Source organism: Bactrocera dorsalis, chromosome 1 (genome assembly GCF_023373825.1).
Source record: "Bactrocera dorsalis isolate Fly_Bdor chromosome 1, ASM2337382v1, whole genome shotgun sequence".
Classification (NCBI taxonomy): domain Eukaryota; kingdom Metazoa; phylum Arthropoda; class Insecta; order Diptera; family Tephritidae; genus Bactrocera; species Bactrocera dorsalis.
The window spans coordinates 51606952-51629926 of NC_064303.1; the positions used below are offsets into that span (position 1 = coordinate 51606952).

General features: G+C 41.5%; 3 protein-coding genes across 4 annotated transcripts in view; all 3 read right to left on the reverse strand.

Annotated features, from left to right (window-relative positions):
- LOC125780334 (uncharacterized) overlaps positions 1 to 8661 on the reverse strand; it is a 386491-nt gene extending 377830 nt beyond the window's left edge. The window contains exon 1 of the mRNA XM_049462522.1: positions 7971 to 8661. The gene's annotated coding sequence lies outside the window, so the exon portion shown is untranslated. The remainder of the gene's footprint in view (positions 1 to 7970) is intronic.
- Positions 1 to 22975, reverse strand: part of LOC125775357 (uncharacterized) — a 322796-nt gene that overhangs the window by 163039 nt on the left and 136782 nt on the right. The gene's annotated exons all lie outside the window — the stretch shown is intronic.
- Positions 1 to 22975, reverse strand: part of LOC125775396 (uncharacterized) — a 151365-nt gene that overhangs the window by 73573 nt on the left and 54817 nt on the right. The window lies entirely within an intron of this gene.

The following is a 22975-nucleotide window of genomic DNA, read 5'->3' on the forward strand; positions in this document are numbered from 1 at the left end:
GGAGCAGGCGGATGATAGGTCCACCACAGTTGGGCTGGAGAGTAGACTAAGTGCCATAAACCAGTCCATTATGGACGCCTACCACTGTGCCTGTCCACTAGGGTGGGTCGATTCCGGACTTTTTTCGATTCGGTATTTCTAATAGTGCGGAAAAGTTGCCTTAGTACTTCCTGATTCCAATGCAACTTTTTGTTTTGAGAACGGATTGCATCTTCAACCCGAACCTCGGCCTTGAAATTTCGGAAATTCGCCTAAAATCGTGAAATTGTCTACCTAGCGCCTGAAATACGCATCTCATGGCACAATGTGTAAACAAAAGTTATTTGTCACGTCATTTGCTACCGAAATGGTATATGTGATCATGGCCGTAGGACGAACCGTTCCCGAGATACGAGCGAAAAGGCGGCGGGCCACAGCGCAAGGTCAAAATTGTTGCAGCTTTCAGCTAACCTGTATTGGTCACCCAGAACCCACCGCGTGGAGGTAGCTGCTCTTCGGGTTCCTCCCAAGCCCAACCCAACCAATATGTCAGGCTTGTTTTAGTCTGAATCTGTGTCAAATTTATTGATAAAATCAGATTTTGTACTAAACTTTGGCACTTGTTGCCTAGATTTCAGTGTAGAGCGTATAAAAAGATCACGAGATTGGGGGCCAATAACTTTAGAAGATGCCTCTGTCACCAGTTTGACGATTCTCTCGACTGCCACGGTGTGAGAGGGGAATTCACTAAATTTCCATACCTCTGCAGTGTCTGCCGACAGCCCTTTTATGAGTTCTTCGTTAGAAACTGAACAAAGAACTGGTGGAACAGTCAAGGTAATAGTCTTCCAGTTAATCATATCGTAATAAGTATTAGCTTTGAAATTCAGCTTTGGCACTTTATTACATCTAACTCTTCCATTTATGGTGTCAGACTCTGCTTCTCTGGCTGCCAGAAGACGGTCAAGGGCCAACTTTCTGACTTCTATCCGTTCGTCAGTCATCATACTAAGGAGAATGTTTTCTGGAAGAGCAAAGAAAGCATTCTGTTGAATGGATGAATCGACAACCTTGCGCAGTTTATCGGGTAAGTATCTCGACCTTTGAATTGCAGCATAGAGATGGCGCGAGCCATCTTTGATTGAACTGTTGAATCTTATTGAGAACAACAAAGGTGAGTAAACTGTAAGTATGTACTTGGCCAAAATCTTTATTTCCTTTGTTGGTTTGTCAGTAGAAATGTATAATCTCAGAATTCTATTTGCACAGGTGAGCCAGCGAGATTTGCACATGTTACCTGGATGCATCGACGCTAAATCTGAAGAACATTGACCGGAAATAACAGCTTCTGATATTTTATAGAGATAAGCTTGGTCTGTGCTAAGTTGGGTCGGATTAATAACCTCAGAAGGTAATTGGCAGGATGGAAAACTTTCAAATTTGACAACAGGCAACTTCACACAATAAGGGAACAGTTTACCTATGTCGCCGGAGAATGTATTTGGACTCTTTGAGACACCATCTATGTGTTCGAAAAGAGCACGGAATGGAAGTTCGTTGAAATGTAGAAGACAAACAACCCACTGTAATGGCCTACCTATTCTTTCTTCTAGTTTCCGAATGATTCCACCTTTCCAACCTGTGTTCGTGTTGGTGCCATCAGCACCGACAACTTCTAGATGTTCCACATCAACTGAATTGTCTTATAAATGTTGCCATATAGCTTGCGTCTCATCCTCAGCTGACCCGGAAGGAGAAGTGACGTGGCCAAAGTAATGACAACCAGGTTCCGCTATAAGAGAAATATGTTCCTCTTTGACAGTGTCGCGGTAGTACTTTTCACCTTCGCTGACTTGTGTAAGTGTATTGTCTTTGCGGCCGTCAAAATACAGCCCATATACGGAGTCAATACTTTCGGTGTTCTGGAGCTTAACACCAACACTTTTTTGCCCGACTAATCTTGCATTTGTCAGTGACAAAGCTAGCCTGATCCTCTGTTATCAAACCTGCTTTTTTGGCATCCAGAAAAGCCGATGAAACAATCAAGGTCCGCTGCTCTATCACTTACTTCAAATCTTTGGGCAGCTAAAGCAGTGTGTTGTAATACTAGTGTGTTTTGTTTGGTTTTAGAGGATGGAAGAGAAAATTCATCATCATGATAGCACCTGGCGAAATCAACGACAAGAGTGAAGGAACTCGATGAAAAAATATTTATGTGGAGACCAGTCCGAACGTGTCGTATGGCGCAGGGAAATGAATGTAAGTGATAGAACTCGGCGAAATCACCGACAAGAGTGAAGGAACTCGATGAAAAAATATTTGTGTGGAGACCTATCCGAACGTGTCCTTTGGCGTAGGTGAATGAATGTGAGTGATAGCACTCGGCGAAATCAACGTCAAGAAGTGTGGCCGCAAGCCGATTTTCACCTTGCGCTGTAGCGCGCCGCCTTTTCGCTTGTATCTCGGGAACGGTTCGTCCTACGGCCATGATCACATATACCATTTCGGTAGCAAATGACGTGACAAATAACTTTTGTTTTACACATTTTGCCATGAGATGCGTATTTCAGGCGCTAGGTAGACAATTTCACGATTTTAGGCGAATTTCCGAAATTTCAAGGCCGAAGTTCGGGTTGAAGATGCAATCCGATCTCAAAACAAAAAGTTGCATTGGAATCAGGAAGTACTAAGGCAACTTTTCCGCACTATTAGAAATACCGAATCGACCCTACTGTCCACTGAAGGCGACCACCAGTAAACAAATCTGCCCCGGGTGGTCCAGTCCTCGACCCCGGAGGCAGCCCGACTGCACAAGGCGATGTCGAAGGGTAAGAAGGACACAGTATTATCCTTAAAAAGACAGGACAGGACCTATACGACAAGCGCGGAGGAGAGGGCGGAAACACTCCTACAAACGCACTTCCCGGAGACAGTTCAAGCTGACCTAACCCCGGCTTCGGTCATGCGTAGGGCAGATCGCTCAGACTGGCTGACTGCAAGGAACCTGTTCATGGAGAATTGCTAAAGTAATTTTCATCCCCAAGATAGGAAGAAGAGACTATTCGTTAGCCAAGTCATTCCGGCCCATAAGTCTGACCTCCTTCTTTCTAAAGGGGATGGAAAAGGTAATAGACAACCACATAAGATCGGAAGCGCTGAAGGTCGCACCCCTGCATGCCAGACAACACGCGTACAGAGCGGGAAGATCCACAAATACTGCTCTGTACCAACTCACGTTTGAACTGCAGGATTCGCTGGTCAATGGCGAGATAGCGATTTGCGCCTTCCTAGACATTGAGGGTGCCTTTGATAATGCGTTTCACACAAGCGTGATCAAGGCACTCGAGAGAAGGAATGTAACCCTCCCGATACGCAGATGGATTGAAGCCCTTCTGCGCACTAGTGTAGCGGAAACAACAGTGGGAGAAAGTAAGATTCGTCTTGGCACCACGAGGGGCTGCCCACAGGGCGGAGTACTATCCCCTCTGCTATGGAGCCTGATAGTAGACGAGCTACTCGAGCTACTCACAAGCAATGGAATCCGCTGCCAAGGGTACGCGGACGACATCGTCATAATGGCGAGAGGCAGATTTGTGAACACTCTCTGTGACATTGTTCAAAGGGGCCTAAACTTGGCGAAAGGATGGTGCTACACGGTAGGGCTAAACATCAACCCAGCAAAGACCACTGTGATCCCATTCACTAAGCGGAGATCTCTTCCGGGCCTGAGATCCCTTACAATCGGAGGCACAGAAGTGGAAATGTCTAAGGATGTCAAATTCCTTGGCCTCACCTCAGACTCACAGCTAAGATGGAGTAGGCATTTGGACCTAACGCTATCCAAGGCAACTAGAGCACTTATGATTTGTAGACGCCTGGCCGGCAGATCATGGGGATGCAAGCCAAGCATCATTAGATGGCTGTATACCATGATAGTAAGGCCTATCGTCACCTATGGAGCGGTTGCATGGGTCACCAAAGCGGCGCCGTCCTCGGTGATAGGAAGACTGTCAAAGCTGCAAAGACTTGCATGTGTCTGTGCTTCGGGGGCAATGCGCACATGCCCCACGGTGGCACTGGAAGTCTTACTAGAGCTCACACCGCTTCATCAGGTGATCAAGCTAGCAGTAAAGCACACCATGCTGTTAAACCACAAGCAAGCAGGATTGCAAACAAAAAAACAATTTTTTTTAAGCATTTTACGTATGCACATAAACACGCACATATCGTGCAGTCTCATATGCAAAGGTCATCAACCTTTTTCTCTTTTCTCATTATCGCTCGTATACGCAAGTATTTATTAACGAGTACAAAACATTAAATAAAATAAAAAGAAAACAAGAACAAATTATTACCTAAATATATAAGAACTGGGAATAAGGAAAACGAAATACGCGTTCTTTATTTGATGCATTGCGTATACAACAAAAATAAAAACTTTTTATTTTAAAGATTTTACACGTACTTATTACTATCAGAAGTACACTGAGAGATTTTTTCCTCATATTTTTAATTTTTTCATGTTATCTAAATGAACGGAGATTCTAAGGAATCTAAATCGATACAATATCTAAAAGTACAAAAAATGATTTCTGCATACGCCAAATATGAAAACTACTTAGACCAGTATGAAGAGACGAAAGCTATGATATCCGATCAATTGAAATTAAATAAAGAAATTGCACCTGCTCCATAACGGAGAGTAGAACTGCAACAAGTTAAAAGCCAAGAGGCGAGTTCAGGCATCCACATCAAGGTGCCCGCATGTGACACTAAAATTTTTCATGGTGGTTATGAACAATAGCCGTCCTTCCGGGATATGTTTACAGTCTGTACATAAACCATCCAAAATTATCCCAAGCGCAAAACCTGAATCACCTCCGATACAAATCTAAAGGTCAAGCAGGCGTAATAGTCAAACAGTTCGCTCATTTTTTTCAATGAAAATGAACGATTTCTACGCTACCCAATATGAAATTGCGGAAAGGGTGGATAAAAAAATGGTCAGAACTAATAATGTTCAACACGACCTAAATCGAAGCTTCATTAGACCCCAAGCAAGTAACAACAACAACTTAAATCGTAGTTTTTTCAAAACATAATTGTTCGCATCCGAACAAAACAAACATATGACGTATAACTGTGTAAAGGAGGGCACAGGCTGAAATCTTGCGAGAAATTTAAAAAACTAAATATTAACGAAAGAAACAATTTCTTAATAACGAAAACACTTTGTACCAACTCTTTGTCACATGTGCTTGCGATTGAAGATTGCGAAAGCAAATTTAATTGCGTTTATTGCCATAAACGACATAACTCAATGCTTCACATCACAAATTTTTCCAACTCAAAATAACGCTAATGTTAAAAGAGCTGCGCGATTAATTGCAACAGCAAATTTCGACTTACGAAATTCCAAAAATTGCCAAGAAGCACCATGCTGGCTTTAAAAACTCAGACGCTACACAGTGAAAACCAAAGCAGTGTATTATTTGCCCTATTACCCTTATTTCCTCCCAAGCGCATTCAAGCAGAAGCTATTGTCTTACCGCGACTAACAAACATGCTTCCAAGCAATCATATAAATAGCAAGCATTGGCAAAAGATTTCACACCTTAACCCCTAAATGCATGATGATGTATATATACATCAGAGTTTTCTTCCTTACATAATTTCTAAACGGTAACTTAAACACAAAGGAGGATGGAGTCATGTGTAGAAGTTCACGCAAGTGAGGAAAGTTCTCTGATCGCCATTCACTTGGGAGTGGCCAGAAACGATTCTTTTGCATATGACTCAAGCAGCTCACGACTTCCGGTCTTTGACCAAGTATCCTCTGGGTAGCCTAAGAACATCCGTTTGAAGGTGAGCTAAAGTGAGAAGGCGAAACATCCCCTGCATAGGGTTGTGCGCTGGGTTTGGGACCCGCCACGTAAAAAAAACACCCCCAATGAAAAGGAACAACAAGCCTCGGATGAGTGACCCCCCTTTTGATGACGACCATGGCAAACGTAATAAGGATTACGAATTGAGGGCATGCACCTGGAATGTCCGGTCCCTTAATTGGGAAGGTGCCGCTGCCCAGCTGGTTGATGTCCTCGTGAAAATAAAGGCTGACATCACCGCCGTCCAAGAAATGCGATGGACGGGACAAGGACAGAGACAAGTAGGTCCTTGTGACATTTACTACAGTGGCCATATAAAGGAGCGCAAGTTTGGTGTTGGATTCGTGGTGGGAGAGAGACTCCGTCGCCGAGTACTATCATTCACTGCGGTGAATGAACGTCTAGCCACAATCCGCATCAAAGCGAGGTTCTTCAACATATCGCTGATTTGCGCCCACGCCCCGACGGAAGAGAAGGACGATGTGACCAAAGATGACTTTTATGAGTGCTTGGAGCGCACTTATGAGAGATGCCCCCGCCACGATGCCAAATCGTGCTTGGCGACTTTAACGCCAGGGTGGGCAAAGAAGGTATCTTTGGCACTACGGTCGGTAAATTCAGCCTCCACGACGAAACATCCCCAAATGGGTTGAGGCTGATCGACTTCGCCGGGGCCCGAAATATGGTTATCTGTAGTACTAGATTCCAGCATAAGAAGATACATCAAGCTACCTGGCTGTCTCCGGATCGAAAAACTACCAACCAGATCGATCATGTTGTGATAGACGGAAGACACGTCTCCAGTGTTTTAGATGTGCGTTCGCTCCGAGGTCCTAACATAGACTCGGACCACTATATTGTTGCAGCCAAAATTCGCACCCGCCTCTGTGCAGCAAAAAACGCACGCCAACAAACACAAGGAAGGTTCGACGTCGAGAAGCTGCAATCACAACAGACAGCCGAACGTTTTTCTACTCGGCTTGCACTCCTGCTCTCTGAGAGCACTCGTCAACAACTCGGTATAAGGGAACTGTGGGACGGCATTTCAAACTCCTTACGTACAGCTGCAACGGAAACCATTGGTTTTCGGAAAGTGCAAAAGAACAGCTGGTACGACGAGGAGTGCCGTGTCGCAGCGGAGAGAAAACAGGCTGCCTACCTCGCAACGTTACGATCGACCACAACACGTGCGGGATGGGATAGATACCGAGAGTTGAAGAGGGAAGCGAGACGCATTTGCAGACAGAAGAAGAAAGAGGCCGAAATGCGTGAGTACGAACAGCTCGATAAGCTGGCCGACAGGGGTAATGCTCGAAAATTCTACGAAAAGATGCGGCGGCTAACAGAAGGTTTCAAGACCGGAGCATACTCTTGTAGAACCCCAAAGGTGATCTAGTTACCGATGCCCAGAGCATACTTAAATTATGGAGGGAACACTTCTCCAGCCTGCTGAATGGCAGTGAAAGCACAACACCGGGAGAAGGCGAACCCGATTCCCCAATCGATGACGATGGAGCAGACGTTCCATTACCCGACCATGAAGAAGTTCGAATAGCAATCACCTGCCTGAAGAACAACAAAGCGGCAGGGGCCGATGGATTGCCGGCCGAGCTATTCAAACACGGCGGCGAAGAACTGATAAGGAGCATGCATCAGCTTCTTTGTAAAATATGGTCGGACGAAAGCATGCCCAACGACTGGAATTTGAGTGTGCTATGCCCAATCCATAAAAAAGGAGACCCCACAATCTGCGCCAACTACCGTGGGATTAGCCTCCTCAACATCGCATATAAGGTTCTATCGAGCGTATTGTGTGAAAGATTAAAGCCCACCGTCAACGAACTGATTGGACCTTATCAGTGTGGCTTTAGACCTGGCAAATCAACAACCGACCAGATATTCACCATGCGCCAAATCTTGGAAAAGACCCGTGAAAGGAGAATCGACACACACCACCTCTTCGTCGATTTCAAAGCTGCTTTCGACAGCACGAAAAGGAGCTGCCTTTATGCCGCGATGTCTGAATTTGGTATCCCCGCAAAACTTATACGGCTGTGTAAACTGACGTTGAGCGGCACCAAAAGCTCCGTCAGGATCGGGAAGAACTTCTCCGAGCCGTTCGATACCAAACGAGGTTTCAGACAAGGCGACTCCCTATCGTGCGACTTTTTCAATCTGCTGCTGGAGAAAATAGTTCGAGCTGCAGAACTTAATCGAGCAGGTACAATCTTCTATAAGAGTGTACAGCTGCTGGCGTATGCCGATGATATTGATATCATCGGCCTCAACACCCGCGCCGTTAGTTCTGCTTTCCCCAGGCTGGACAAGGAAGCAAAACGAATGGGTCTGGCAGTGAACGAGGGCAAGACGAAATATCTCCTGTCATCAAACAAACAGTCGTCGCACTCGCGACTTGGCACTCACGTCACTGTTGACAGTCATAACTTTGAAGTTGTAGATAATTTCGTCTATCTTGGAACCAGCGTAAACACCACCAACAATGTCAGCCTAGAAATCCAACGCAGGATAACTCTTGCCAACAGGTGCTACTTCGGACTGAGTAGGCAATTGAGAAGCAAAGTCCTCTCTCGACAGACAAAAACTAAACTCTATAAGTCTCTCATAATTCCCGTCCTGCTATATGGTGCAGAGGCTTGGACGATGTCAACAGCGGATGAGTCGACGTTGCGAGTTTTCGAGAGAAAAATTCTGCGAAAGATTTATGGTCCTTTGCGCGTTGGCCACGGCGAATATCGCATTCGATGGAACGATGAGCTGTACGAGATATACGACGACATTGACATAGTTCAGCGAATTAAAAGACAGCGGCTACGCTGGCTAGGTCATGTTGTCCGGATGGATGAAAACACTCCAGCTCTGAAAGTATTCGACGCAGTACCCGCCGGGGGAAGCAGAGGAAGAGGAAGACCTCCACTCCGTTGGAAGGACCAAGTGGAGAAGGACCTGGCTTCGCTAGGAATATCCAATTGGCGCCACGTAGCGAAAAAAAGAAACGACTGGCGCGCGGTTGTTAACTCGGCTATAATCGTGTAAGGGGTGTCTACGCCAATTAAGAAGAAGAAGAGAACTTAAACACAGTTCTTTTTACTTTTATTAGGTGCTAAAAATATCTGTGTTGGTTTTTGAACGCAAACTTTCATATGACATTTCACTTTTTAATTTTAATAATTTGACAGCTTGGCGCGCCACTTACAAATACACACTTTGGCGGTAAAATTGTAATTTCATTTTGGTGGTCAGTTAATAGTATTTTTACGTGCTATAAGTGATTTATGAGAGGATAAAGGTAAGAAAAACACATTACATTGGTTTTATTTAGAATTCAATAACAGTTATAGTAAATACGAGCGTTATAATTGTGATGTAGAAATACATCAGCAAGCAAAATCGGCAAATAATAGTTTTACTGTGGGTACAATAATATCTTTTTTATATTTGACTTATTTCTTATAAATATATAATTTATTCATATGAATTATATAATTACACAGTACAACAGCCAATCTGGGGGGTGAGAAAATAAAATAGTTTTCTTTATTTTTTCCCTTAATCTATGCTTAATTTTCTATCTGTTACAATTTATGGTATTTAAAAAGGAAAAACCATGCATTTAAGGGTTAAGTTAGCAGACCCAATCTGCAACACTCCCGCTCAAATAGACATTCTATTAGGCAGCGATCTTATACCACAAATCATACTCGAAGATGTTGAGAAAATTACAAAAACACTTCGGGCGCAAAAAACCATTTTCAGATGGGTCCTAATGGGACTAGTTGCGGAACCAGTCACAACAATGACAAGTTGACACAAGTTGAGGAATTCTCAAACAAGTACCTCAATACATAACTGAAGGAATTTTGGGAGTTAGAAGAACTCCCCCTCATATCAACGCTAGAAGATCGATATTGCCAGGATCTTTACAAAACCACTATTACTCGATTAGATAATGGCCGGTACGTCGTACGACTACCACTAAAGCCAGAAATTCCCCACAGACTCGCCTTAGGTCATTCCCGCACCCCTGCTATCCAACAGTTTTTAAGTATGGAAAAAAGCCTACTTAAAAAAGGCAGAATACACTCAGAATACGATAGGGTTTTAGAAGAATACCTCCATATAGTCCACATAGAGGAAGTCAGGTCTGACGAAAAAATTATAAAAAGTAAATACTATTCATTTTACCTGCCACATCATGCAGTAATAAAGCCACACAAAAAAACCACAATGGTAATAGTTGTCTTTAATGCATCAAAATCCTCAAGTTCGGGGAATTCCCTAAATGACATTGTTTTTACGAGATCCACGTTTAAGCCACATTTAATGCTCCTCATATTAAACTGGCATATATACAAATACTTTTTCAATGGGAATGTCGGAAAAATGTATCGACAAATAGTCATACATAAAGATGACCAAGATTTTCAGCGAATTATTTTCCGAAAATCTCCCAAGAGTCTACTACGCGACTTTAAATTAAAAACAGTTACCTTTGTCGTAAACTGTGTCCCATACCTAGACATTCTTACACTCCACGAACTGGCAGAAAATACAAAGTCAGAATTTCCTCTGGCAACACAAGTGTTGAAAACACAAACGTGTACAGACGACATGGCATATGAGTCACTAGCACACGTGACACAAGCGCTCTATACAGCAGAGTTTCCGTTAAAAAAAGATAACGGCGAACCACCCGAATATTTTAAAGGACATACCTAATGAAAATCTATTAGACACTAATTTCCTTAAATTCGAAAAGGAATGCAGAACAAAAACTTTGGGGATACAATGGAATGCGATATCTGACCAGTTTTCATACACTTAACACAATATCCGCACTATCAGCTAAAGCAAAGAGGCAAATTTTTATCCTCAGTGGCAAAACTTTTCGACCCCGCAGGATACCTTCCGCCAATTATGATACAAGCAAAAATTCGAATACAAGAATTGTGGCTTGACGGAACTGACTGGGATGAACAAGTGAAACCACTTCGTTTAGAAAAGTGAGCCCAGTTCGCGTTCAATCTGAATGATATCTCACAGATACAAATCCCACGATGGATAAATTATGCCCCAGAGTACAAAGTCGAAATACATGGCTTCTGTGATGCCTCTGAAAAGGCATATTGTGCCACTATATATGTGCGCACACAATCTGACACAGCGACCATCACCTATTAGTAGCCAAGGAAAAGGTGGATCCGCTAAAAACAATAAGTCTGCCACGACTGCAACTATATGGTGCGCTACTACTAGCCGAACTAGTATCCATGGTGCAAACGCATCTAAATATGGCAAAATATAAATTGTATTTCTGATCTGATTCCGAAATTATATTGGCCTGGTTAGAAAAACCTCCACATACATTGAAGGCGTATGTATATTTCCAATCGAACGTCTCAAATCCTTGACCTAGTGAGATCAGCCACTTGGCGACACGTAGCCAGTGCTGCTGATCTAGGTGCAAGAATGTACAAGTCTCTGCACCTTGCCCCCACCATTCTTTGCTGAAATAGTCCTCGATGGTTAACAGAATCACCCGATTCTTGGCCACGATCGCCCATGCGAAATATAATTGCCCAAGAAAGTCGAAAAATCTACTCTTTTCACACGACATTGTGTGATACTGACATCCTTCAGCGATTGAGGTATGATACCTCAGTCGCGCCACTTTAGCTGCGAGATGTCTAAGAGAATCGAAGCTGATTGACAAAAAGAACTCACTCTTAGTAGTAAATCCATTTCTGGATACGAAAGGTCTGCTTCGTGCTTGCGAATTCAAGCCTGACACGTAACGAACGCCATCCTCTAACAATACCACGGTAGTCTCGACTTGCGACATTGCTACTCAAGTATATACACATACTAATGCAACATACAAACCGCCAAGAGTTCTATATTCCCCGACTTAAGCCTCCAATAAAAAAGTGCATTTTTATGTGCACCGAAACGCTGCAACATCGCCCCGCCTTTCAAATTACAAGTGTCGATTTTGCTGGGCCTTTTCAGTTAAAAGCGCCCATGTTAAGGTCTCTCACGCTAATGAAAGTCTAAGTCTGTCTTTGTCTGTTCTACGGCAAAAGCAGTGCACCTTGAGCTATGTACTAATCTGACAAAAGAGACCTTTCTCGCAGCTTTTCCTCGCTTCATCGGATGACGCGGTTTTCCATCCAAACTTACGAGCGACAATGGAAAAACCTTTATCGGGGCTCAAAGAGCCACAGAAAAACAGCTTTTGGACATTTTTAAACAAGTCTCTCCTGAGATTGTACAAAAGTACAGGGCATTAATTGGCAATTTATTCTCCCAAGAGCTCCTCATATGCGTGGTTTATGGGAATCAGCTGTAAAAAGCTTCAAATCCAACTTTAAAAAAGTAGCTGGAAACTACAAATTTAATTACGAGAATTTAAGACACTATTAATTCGCATTGAAGCCGTTTACAATTCACTAACAATATTCTCGCAAGACCGGTCAGATCTCACAGCCCTAACTCCAGGGCACTTTCTCAAAGCAGCACCCATTCTGGCCGCACCTGAGCCAGGCGTGGAGTCGCTATCCTTCTTAAATCGATGGTAGAGAATTAAAATTCTCCATCGTAATTTCAGCCGATTATGGAAATAAGACTATTTAAAGGGCCTCCATACGAGGTATCGATGGAAATCATCAGAAAATGCGCCAAAACTTGGAGATTGTGTATTTATTAACGACGGTTGGCTCCCATCTAACGAGTGGCGCCTTGGCCGTATAGAAAAGCTCCATTATGGCTCAGACGGTAATTTCCGGGTAGTTGATCTCCGTACTCTAAACGGAATACTAACCAAACCGCTCGTTAAATTATGCTTTCTACCAATCGCGGATAGTAGCGAAAATCCGATGCTAAATAATCAAAACATAATACCGAAACACAAATTAAAATCAATTCAAATAAATCAATAAAACTGCAACCCGCAACAAACCATTAAAAATAAGAATAAAAATTACAGAAATGGTCGGTCATTACGACGACACAGTCATGCCACATAACGTGGCACAATCCCATTCTGTTTATGTACTACCATGTATATTCAAATACCATTTTTTTACAGAGATCAATATGGACGTGGACATGCCCTCCATACCAACACCAACTGTTCGGTCGGCAACCAACGTGGCGCGTAGTGGGCCTATTCCTACGCCCCGCCTGCTACTGCATCGACTTCCGCTTCTGGTAGTGGCTCACTAAAGCACATGAGCACTGCCTCAACTGTCTATCGCACACACATGTGGCGCAGGACTGTTTTTTTTTTTTGTTTTTTTTTATAGCGAGATGCTTCCGCTGATTTGTGCCACACGTGTTGCAGACCACACCACACGCTGCCGCGTAGCAGCTCAAGACCTACTTACGCATACAGTGTTTGAGCAGAAGATCGACGTAGCAATAGTCTGCGAAGAATACAAAAACGTGGACCTCCGACCTAACGGTCAAGGCGGCCATTTGTGCTTGTGGAGAAAACATGTTCCAGGAAAAGCCACTAACAGTACAAGCCTATTACACGCGGGCAAAAATCTGCGAAATAAACTTTTATAGTTGTTACATTCCGCCAAGCATCGCACAATATGAATATGAAAGAATCATCGATAATCTAGTACGAGAAGTGTCAAACACCACAATGAACATAGTGGCAGGTGACTTCAATGCATGGGCAGTGGAGTGGGGTAGCACATACACAAATAGACGGGGAGAAACCCTTCTGAAGGCTTTTTCGGTACTAAGCACCGTCTTGCTGAATATTGATAACAGAAATACATTCGAAAAAAAACTGGGCGGGGTTTTGTAATCGATATTACGTTCGCTAGTAGCTCTCTTGTGCAGTCGTGTACATTGCAAGTGAGCGACTTGTATACACACAGGCAATTCTGCTTGAAATCGACAAACGCACAAAGTGCCTAAGTCTCTTAAAAGATTCAAATCAGAGGCTAGAAAGCTGAAACACTTCATGAGGATATATAAAAATTAATGTTAGGTGACAATCCGAACTACGCTATGAACACAGTTCAGAAGGCTGAATTCCTAGTTAATCATGTCAGTAAAGCTTGCGATGCTGCTATGGTAGGAAAAAACAAGGCACATACAGGAAACTCGCATACTGGTGGAATGAGACTATTGAAGCTCTGAGAAAGGAATGAAACGGCAGATTTTACAATGGTAAACGAGCGCTTTAAACGATTAACTGAAGAAAGCAATAAAGAAGAGCAAAGCCTGTTGTTTTAAAAGGTTAAAGAAAACCCGTGGGGAGATGCATACAAAATCGTCATGTCACAGATTAAAGGACAAGCACCTACATGCCCTAGACTATTAAAGGCGGTTGTCCAAACGCTTTTTCCGACGCAATTGCTACAAAGGCAGCAAATAAAAGAAGCTACAAACGCACCGCTGGTCACTGATCAAGAAACTATGGAAGCAGCTGAGAAATTCGCAAACACTAAAGCATCAGGCCTAGATGGCATACCGAATAAGACCCTAAAACTCGCTATTAAATATAAACCCACCCTGTTCTCGGAAGTTTATACGCAATGCTAACGAGGGGGGTATTCCTTAAGATTTGAAAAAAAACAGCGGCTATTGCTTATACAAAAGCCAAATAAACCAGCAGAGGAGCCAGGCTCCTACCGACCATTATGTGTGTTGGACATAATGGGGAAAATACTGGAGCGTATAATCTGGGTTTAGCCGAAAACCAATATGGCTTTCGAAGGCACAGGCCAACAATAGACGCCATAAAAAGCTAACAGAGGTCGCAAGCATGGCCATTGAAGGAACCAGATGGCAATATGGCTCCAAAGAATACTGCGCGGTTGTAACGTTCGACGTAAAAAATGTCTTCTATTCGGCCTATTGGCCGCATAAGCCCTGAAACAAAAGAAGACCCCACTCTACCTACTGAAGGTCATATCCAGCTACCTCTACGACAGATTACTGCTATATGACACTGAAGAAGGTCCTACAAATTAGATTGTAACAGGCGGTGTACCACAAGGCTCAGTACTTTGGAATGTTTTTTACGACGGTGTGTACCGTCTCCCTTTGCCCAAAGAAATACAAATAATCAGGTACGCTGATGATATAACAGTAACGGTAAAAGAAATAGGCCAGATAGAGTATCTATGCAATCATGTGGCGATAAAAATAAAAAAAAAATGCCTCACAAACACAAAGCTCCAGTTAGCAGGCCAAAAAACTGAAGCGGTACTAATATCGAGTAGTAAAAAGTTAGAGGCGACTACGCTCAACATTAATGGATACAATATCCCAACGCAAAAATCGTTGAAATAACGGGGAGTAATTATTGACGCGAGGGTAAATTATCGAAGCCACATCGCGAAAGCCTGTGGGAAAGCAGCAAAGGTGACGGCTGCATTAAATACAATCATGGCTAACATAGGTGGACCTAGTCCAAATAGACGCGCTCTTCTGGCATAAGTTAGCCAGTCAGTACTAATGTATGCCGAACCCATATGGGGACCAGCATTGCTGCACAAAATATATGCGAATGCGGCAAAAGCAGTAGTTCGGTTAAGTGCAGTAAGTAGCTTGCGCTTTCCGGACTGTTTCACACGAAGCGGCTGGAATTATTTCAGGTATCATGCCTCCAGATATTATAGCGATGGAGCTAAAAAGAATTCATGACAAAACGAAAAACGCGGGCAAACGACTAAATAAACAAGAGAAACAGCAAGAAAGACAAACCAGCCTTAATGAGTGGCACATTTCCTTTCTGTGACCCTGTTATAAGGATGAAAGAGAGGAGCTATAGGAGAGCGGCTAACCCCTGAAAATATTGTACCACACATGTTGCGTTCACAGCAGGTGTGAAACTTTATTAGAAAATGGAGCGCGACAGCCTTAAAATAGCTTAGAAGGAAGGAATGGCAGAGAAAGAGCGAAAGACGGGTAATCAACTTGGAGCTGGAAAATTTGTAGAACGGCTTAAGCTTATCTTTGCGAAGCAATGCCTAGCAGCGGTCCCGCAAGGAAAATAAATAGCTTGAGGAACCGGAGTTACGGTTTAGTATGTAGGCGTCCTGCCCCGCAGGTTCCGCACTTGGTAACAATGGCGGCACATGCGCGAGTAAATGCCCAGCGGCGGTCTCGCAAGGAAAATAAATAGATTGAGGAGACGGAGTTAGGATTTAGTAAGTAGGCATCTTACCCCGCAAGTTCCGCACTTGGTAACAATGGCAATCATGCATGCCGTCCGAAACAAGACGGTATCTTTGAAGATTCCCCCTCTGACAACAAAAAAAAAACCCACACGCTGCTGCACAGGACCACACGACGCTATGTAGGTCGGCCAGTTGTCTCAAGTACGGGTAGACCAAGGCAAACCAACCGGGCGGTACGACGGCGAACCACTGCTGCCTGGCCTGAGCCCCATCAATGGCGTCCGCACCACGTTGTACCAACCAGGCATCATCTGAAAGGGCCACAGCATCGCCCCGCTACTGGACTTAGCAACGTACTGACAACACTTCAACAAGTACAGCGACTGCTAGGCTGAATATTCGCCTAGGGACCGGGATGTCTAAATGAGATAAGCCCCCCTTATGCCACTATCTCAACACGCCAATACACCACACACACAGAACCCACATACCACAGTACCCACACATCAACATCACCCATACGCGAGAGCACTTCACATCCCCACATGCAAGCACATACCACACTGGGTACTCAAGAAAAAGGGTCATCGTCGCTTACGCATCGCCTTTTGATCCAAGCTATTCCGATCGTCGCCTGCCATAGTTGCTATTTACCGTCATACCAAATATATACAAGTATATGAATATAACAAATCGTAGCTTAAATTGGGTATAACCGAAGTAGGGCGTTTTTATTAAAAAACAAGAAAAAACGTTAACTTCGGTTGCACCGAAGCTAAATACTCTTCACAGGTGTATTTCTTTTAGTAACTATGTGTTCAGTTTGGAAGCTATATGCTATAGTAATCTGTTCTGAACAATTTCTTCAGAGATTACTCTGTTGTCTTAGAAAATAATCTATACCCAATTTCGTGAATATATCTTGTCAAATATGAAAATTTTCCATACAAGCATTTGATTCCGATCGTTCAGCTTGTATGGCAGCTATACGCTATAGTTAACCGATCGGAACAATTTCTTCCGAGATTACTCTGTTGTCCTAGAAAATAATCTCTACCAAATTTCGTGAATATATCTAGTAAAATGTGAAAGTTGTCTACACAAGAACTTGATTCCGATCGTTCAGTTTGTATGGCAGCTATATGCTATAGTTAACCGATCTGAACAATTTCTTCGCAGATTACTCTGTTGTCTTAGAAAATAATCTCTACCAAATTTCGTAAATATATCTGGTCAAATGTGAAAGTTTCGCATACAAGAATTTCATTCCGATCGTTCAGTTTGTATGTCAGCTATATGCTATAGTTAACCGATCTGAACAATTTTTTCGGAGATTACATTGTTGCTTTAGAAAATAATCTCTACCAAATTTCGTGAATATGTCTGGTAAAATGTGAAAGTTGTCCATACAAGAACTTGATTCCGATCGTTCAGTTTGTATGGCAGCTATATGTTATAGTGGTCCGATATCGGCCATTCCGACAAATGAGCAGCTTCTTCAAGAGAAAATGACGTTTGCAAAATTTCAAAAGGATATCTTAAAAACTGAGGGACTTGTTCGTATATATACAGCCAGACAGACGGACGGACGGACAGACAGACGGACATGGCTAAATCGACTCAGCTCAACATACTGATCATTTATATATATGTATACTTTATAGGGTCTCCGACGCTTACTTCTGGGTGTTACAAACATCGTGACAAACTCAATATACCCCGTTCAGGATATAAAAAGGTAAAAGAAAGTGGTAAGTGTCTTACGGGTGAATTGATATCGGGAAGAATTTAGTATACCGTCCCAGGATATCAAGGATAAAAAGGATATGGTCAGATAGAGGAGATTATCCTGATCACGAATATAGCCGCAGGAAGCTTATAGTTTCCGAGTTATTCGCGTTTAAAGTTGAAAATTTGCAATATTTTATTTACATATTTTCGATATATAAAATTAGTTTTGCACTTATATTTTTGAATTCTATATACACTTACACATCACTTATTCATTTGCACACATTTATTTTATATAATATGGTGCAAAAATTGCTTTTAATATACATTTAAATTATTGTTGAATTATTATTATTTTAAAATAACAAATAAATTAAAACTTGTCAAATAATCAGTGTTACCATACCAACCTAACCTAACTAACATACCCTCTATGACATTGCTACTTCTTCGCGTATAACTTCTTTTTGCGTGGGTGGCCTTCGCTTTTAAAAAAAATAACCCTAGTCGGTCCATACACCGGGGTGTATCAAATTCTATTCGCGTAGAACTCCTTTTTGCGTGGGCGGCATTCGGCATTGCTTCAAAAAAATTACCCTTGTCGATCCAACACCGGGTGTATACATTTTTTTTCTCCAGTAGATCTCACTTTTACAGTGGCGGCCTTCAGGCGGTTTAAATTTTTTATATATTTTTTATTGTTTATCAACGATTATGTTTCCTGTATTTATGGTATAATATTTCCTTATATTTTTTTGTTTTAGTTTGTAAAATATTTTAGTGTGGTAACACTGATTATTTGACAATTTGTTATTTATTTGTTATTTTAAAATAATAATAATTCAACAATAATTTAAATGTATATTAAGAGCAATTTTTGCACTATATTATATAAAATAAATGTGTCCAAATGAATAAGTGATGTGTTAGTGTATATAAAATTCAAAAATATAAGTGCAAAATTAATTTTATGTATCGAAAATATGTAAATAAAATATTGCAAATTTTCAACTTTAAACGCGAATAACTCGGAATCTATAAGCTTCCTGCGGCTATAACTATATATTCGTGATCTGGAGAATCTCCTCTATCCGACCATACCCATTTCATTCCCAAAATCGTGGGACGGTATACTAAAGCCGACCCTTGATATGGGATATATTTAAACAATAGCAATAATTCATAGTAAACACTATATACAAGTATTATAACAAACAATTACGCGGCATAAAAATAAAAATAATTAATGTAAACTTACAAATAAAACTCGTAATGAATTTGCAAATTATAATTATTTAACTTGAATAAAAAAAGATTGTGGAAAAGTTGCATAAAATTCATAGAGCCAAAAATATTTGAACTTTTTAGCTTGTGACGTTGCCAAAACGGAAAATTGCCTAAATGCTTAAATTCGATTCTGAGTTTGGGGCCACTCGTACCCGTAAATCATTGTCAAACTAGCTTGCAATTTTTTTGGAATTCAATTTATCCATAGCTGTATACTCTCTTTGCAGTCCAATATTGATTTCGGCAAAAAAATTTGTTTTCGGTGGAAGTCGCAGAAAATAAAATAATTAGTTAATTTGTACTTATATTCGTTCCTGAGTTTGGGGTCACACATATCCGTAAATCATTGTCAAACTAGCCTGCAACTTTCTTCAAATTCAATTTATCCATAGCTGTATACTCTCTTCGCAGTCCAATATTGATTTCGGCAAAAATTTTGTTTTCGGTGGAAGTCGCAAGAAAAGATGCACGATCTCCTCTGATGAAGCTTTTTGCCAAGTCCATTTGTTTGGCCATTAAATCCAAATTTCCCTGATATTGGCTCTTAGTGATATTTTATCTAAATACTAGCATTTTCATTTTGTAAAGCAGATTAAATATATCAACGCATTTTTTAGTCGACAATATATATTTAAAAAAAAAAGTGACTTTTTTCTCGTCACTTACGACTACATTAAAAATGTATACGAATATTTCACAATAAGGAAATTCTTAGATGAAGAAAGCCTCTGAAGGAGTGATCAAGCTATCAGAGTCTATTTTAAATTTATTATTGACAAAATTACATAAGTTTTGCAATAACTCAAACAATTAATTAAATGCATTTCGTTTAGTGCTAAATCGCATATACATACAAGGTGCGTTCCAAAGTAAACAGGGCTTTAAAAAAAGAGAGCAGGTGAATATGAGGAGTGGTTAATGGTTAAATGAGATTTTTAGTCAAACAATTGGCCACAAGCGTCGATCGATCTGAGCAATTTTTGGTTGTCAGTCAATTTGTGCGGAACAAACCGTGCCCACACCTTTCGTAAGCCCAAATGTTTGGTAAAAATGCGATAAATCGTTGTTTTGGAGATGTTCAATTCCATTCCCATGAATTTCAATGATGATTTCGGCTGATTTTGGATGAAATCACGCACAGTCCGATGGAATTTTCGGTGATCACGGATTTTGATTGGCCCAAATGTTGATCGTAATTTATGTCCTCACGACCACTTTTAAAACGTTGAAACCACTCGTGCACTCTGCTATGGGATAAGCAATCATCGATTGTTTCATTAATTGAAACGTTTCAGTAAAAGTTTTACCAATTTTAAAACAAAATTTAATGTTGTCTCTTTGTTCGAAACTGATTTTCGCTCCTATAACACAAACATACTGACACTTAAAACGCAATAACTTCACCTCCAATCGATGTCATGAAATTCTCACTGGACAATCGATAATGATAGCAGATTCTAACGCACCAGTCGACATATAGATGGCGTCACCAGGAGGCGCTAGATTAAAAAAATCCTGTTTTCTTCGGAACGTACCTTGTATATTCGACTGCATAATAGATATACATAAAACTTTTCACAGGTGCATTTTTTATAACATAAAAGGGTATACATTTTTCTTCTTAATTCCGATCGGCAGTTTAAATGGTAGCTATTTGCTATACGCTTACCACCTATATACTCGTAATATATGTGTGTATATTACATATGTATATAGAACCTGTGACGTTTCCTTTTAAGTGTGTTATAAGCAGAGAACGTATAATATAGAGAAGGTTCAATTGCGGACAAGCGTGTGAACTGTCAAGAGCTAACAAAATCCTATTAGTGGATTTCACCACTTTTGGCTGAGAAGGGGAAAGGTTAACAGTGCTGAGCGAACAGAGCTGAGCATTCAATGAAAATTATGCTCAGAAATATACGTACATTGCTATTACAGACGTATGTGTGTTGCTCTTTTGCTTATATTTTTATACGTTTACATGCAATCATATCAATTGATATGAATATCATTTTGCGAATTTTTGTGAATTCATGCAAAATTGATAATATTGTAATGAAATTATGCTATTTCAAGGTCATATTTGTAGTTAATGTGTGAATAACAGTTAATTTTCAAATATTTCTTATCTTTGATAATATAATATAATTTCATATTCATGTATATATGCTATATATGTGATATATTATCGTAATATCCTAAAAACATAATATTGTTACGAATTTACTCTTGCTAGTTTACTTTGTTAGGTTCGTATCTCTGGATTGACAAATAAAATCAACACTGTTTAATTTAATTCAACAACTCTTTATTTCACAACTCGTCTACACTATAGCAGTTTACTCTTAGCACTGATTGATTACGTTGGCGCTGCCACGGCTTATATAGCCACGCACTTCTCGCTGATGCCGACGTGTCCTTCTAGAATATCGCGTCTGGAAATTACCAGAACATACGGCTATACGGCGCCAGACGCAAGCAGACAGTCGCGGCGCCAGACTCAGCAATTGTTTACCTAGACAAGCAGACAGTGCGGCGCCAGATGTCTATTGTTTCGACGAGCAGACAGCCGTGGCGCCAGATGTCTACAACAAGACAAATGCTATTCCATATACCTACAGCTATTGCTCATAATCAGGGATGCATATAGCAATACAAATAAAACTTAATACTACTTTTTGTAACACTGCCCTCCACTAAAGCCTAATCGTCCCGATTAGGCACAAATCCTCTTGAACCAAATGGGGCGAGCCTCTCCAAATGTACTACTTTCATTTTACATCGTGCTTTTCCATTTCTTTGTATGCGGTATACCACGTCATTAAGTCGTTTCATCACCATATAGGGTCCTTCCCAGGCTGTCTTCAGTTTCGGGGACAAGCCTTTCTTTCGAAGTGGATTGTACAACAGGACCAGATCACCTTCTTCAAAACCTTTTGAATTTGCCGCTTGATCGAACCGGTCCTTCATCTTATTGCTCATCAGATGCGTATGCTGTCTTACCATTAGATGCAATTCATTCATTTCTTCCTTTAAGGCAGAACAATAATCTCCATCATTTCTTACAGCTGTAGGATTCGTTCCAAACTTAAGATCAGCAGGGAGTCGCAGATCAGATCCAAAAATAATCTTTGCTGGCGTGTAACCAGTTGTCTCGTGCTTTGCTGAACGATACGCCAGCAGGAACATCTGGATGCACTTGTCCCAATTCCGTTGGTCTTTATCAACGATTTTCCGCAGATGTTCTTCGAGCGTTCGGTTGAATCTCTCTACCATCCCATCTGATTGTGGGTGTAACGCTGTTGTCCGTGTCTTGTGGATGCCCAATAATGTACAGACTTCTTGGAAAATGGAAGATTCGAAATTCCTGCCTTGATCTGAGTGTAATTCGACGGGCACTCCGAACCTTGTTATCCAATTTTCTACAAACGCTTCGGCTACGGTCTTCGCTTCCTGGTTTGGTAAGGCATATACTTCTGGCCATTTACTGAAATAGTCCATGACAACCAGTAGATATTTGTTTCCGGCCGTACTGGTTGGGAACGGACCTGCAACATCCATTGCGACTCGTTCAAATGGTGATCCCACGTTGTACTGTTGCAGCCTACCGCGACTTTTGGCTTTAGGACCTTTAGCTGCCATGCACTCTACGCAATTACTTATCCATTCTGCTATGGAATCTCGACAACCGATCCAGTAGAACCGTTGTTTAATCTTCTCTATAGTTTTTGTAATTCCAAGGTGCCCTCCACTAGGTCCATTGTGATATTCTTTCAATACTTTCGGGATCATGGACTTCGGTACTATGATCAGCAGACGAGACTGTTTGCCATCTTCGCTTTCCCAGGTACGATGAAGGTATCCATTAACGAGGTTTATGCTGTTCCATTGGGCCCAATATGCTTTTGCCGTTGGACTCTCGCTACTTAT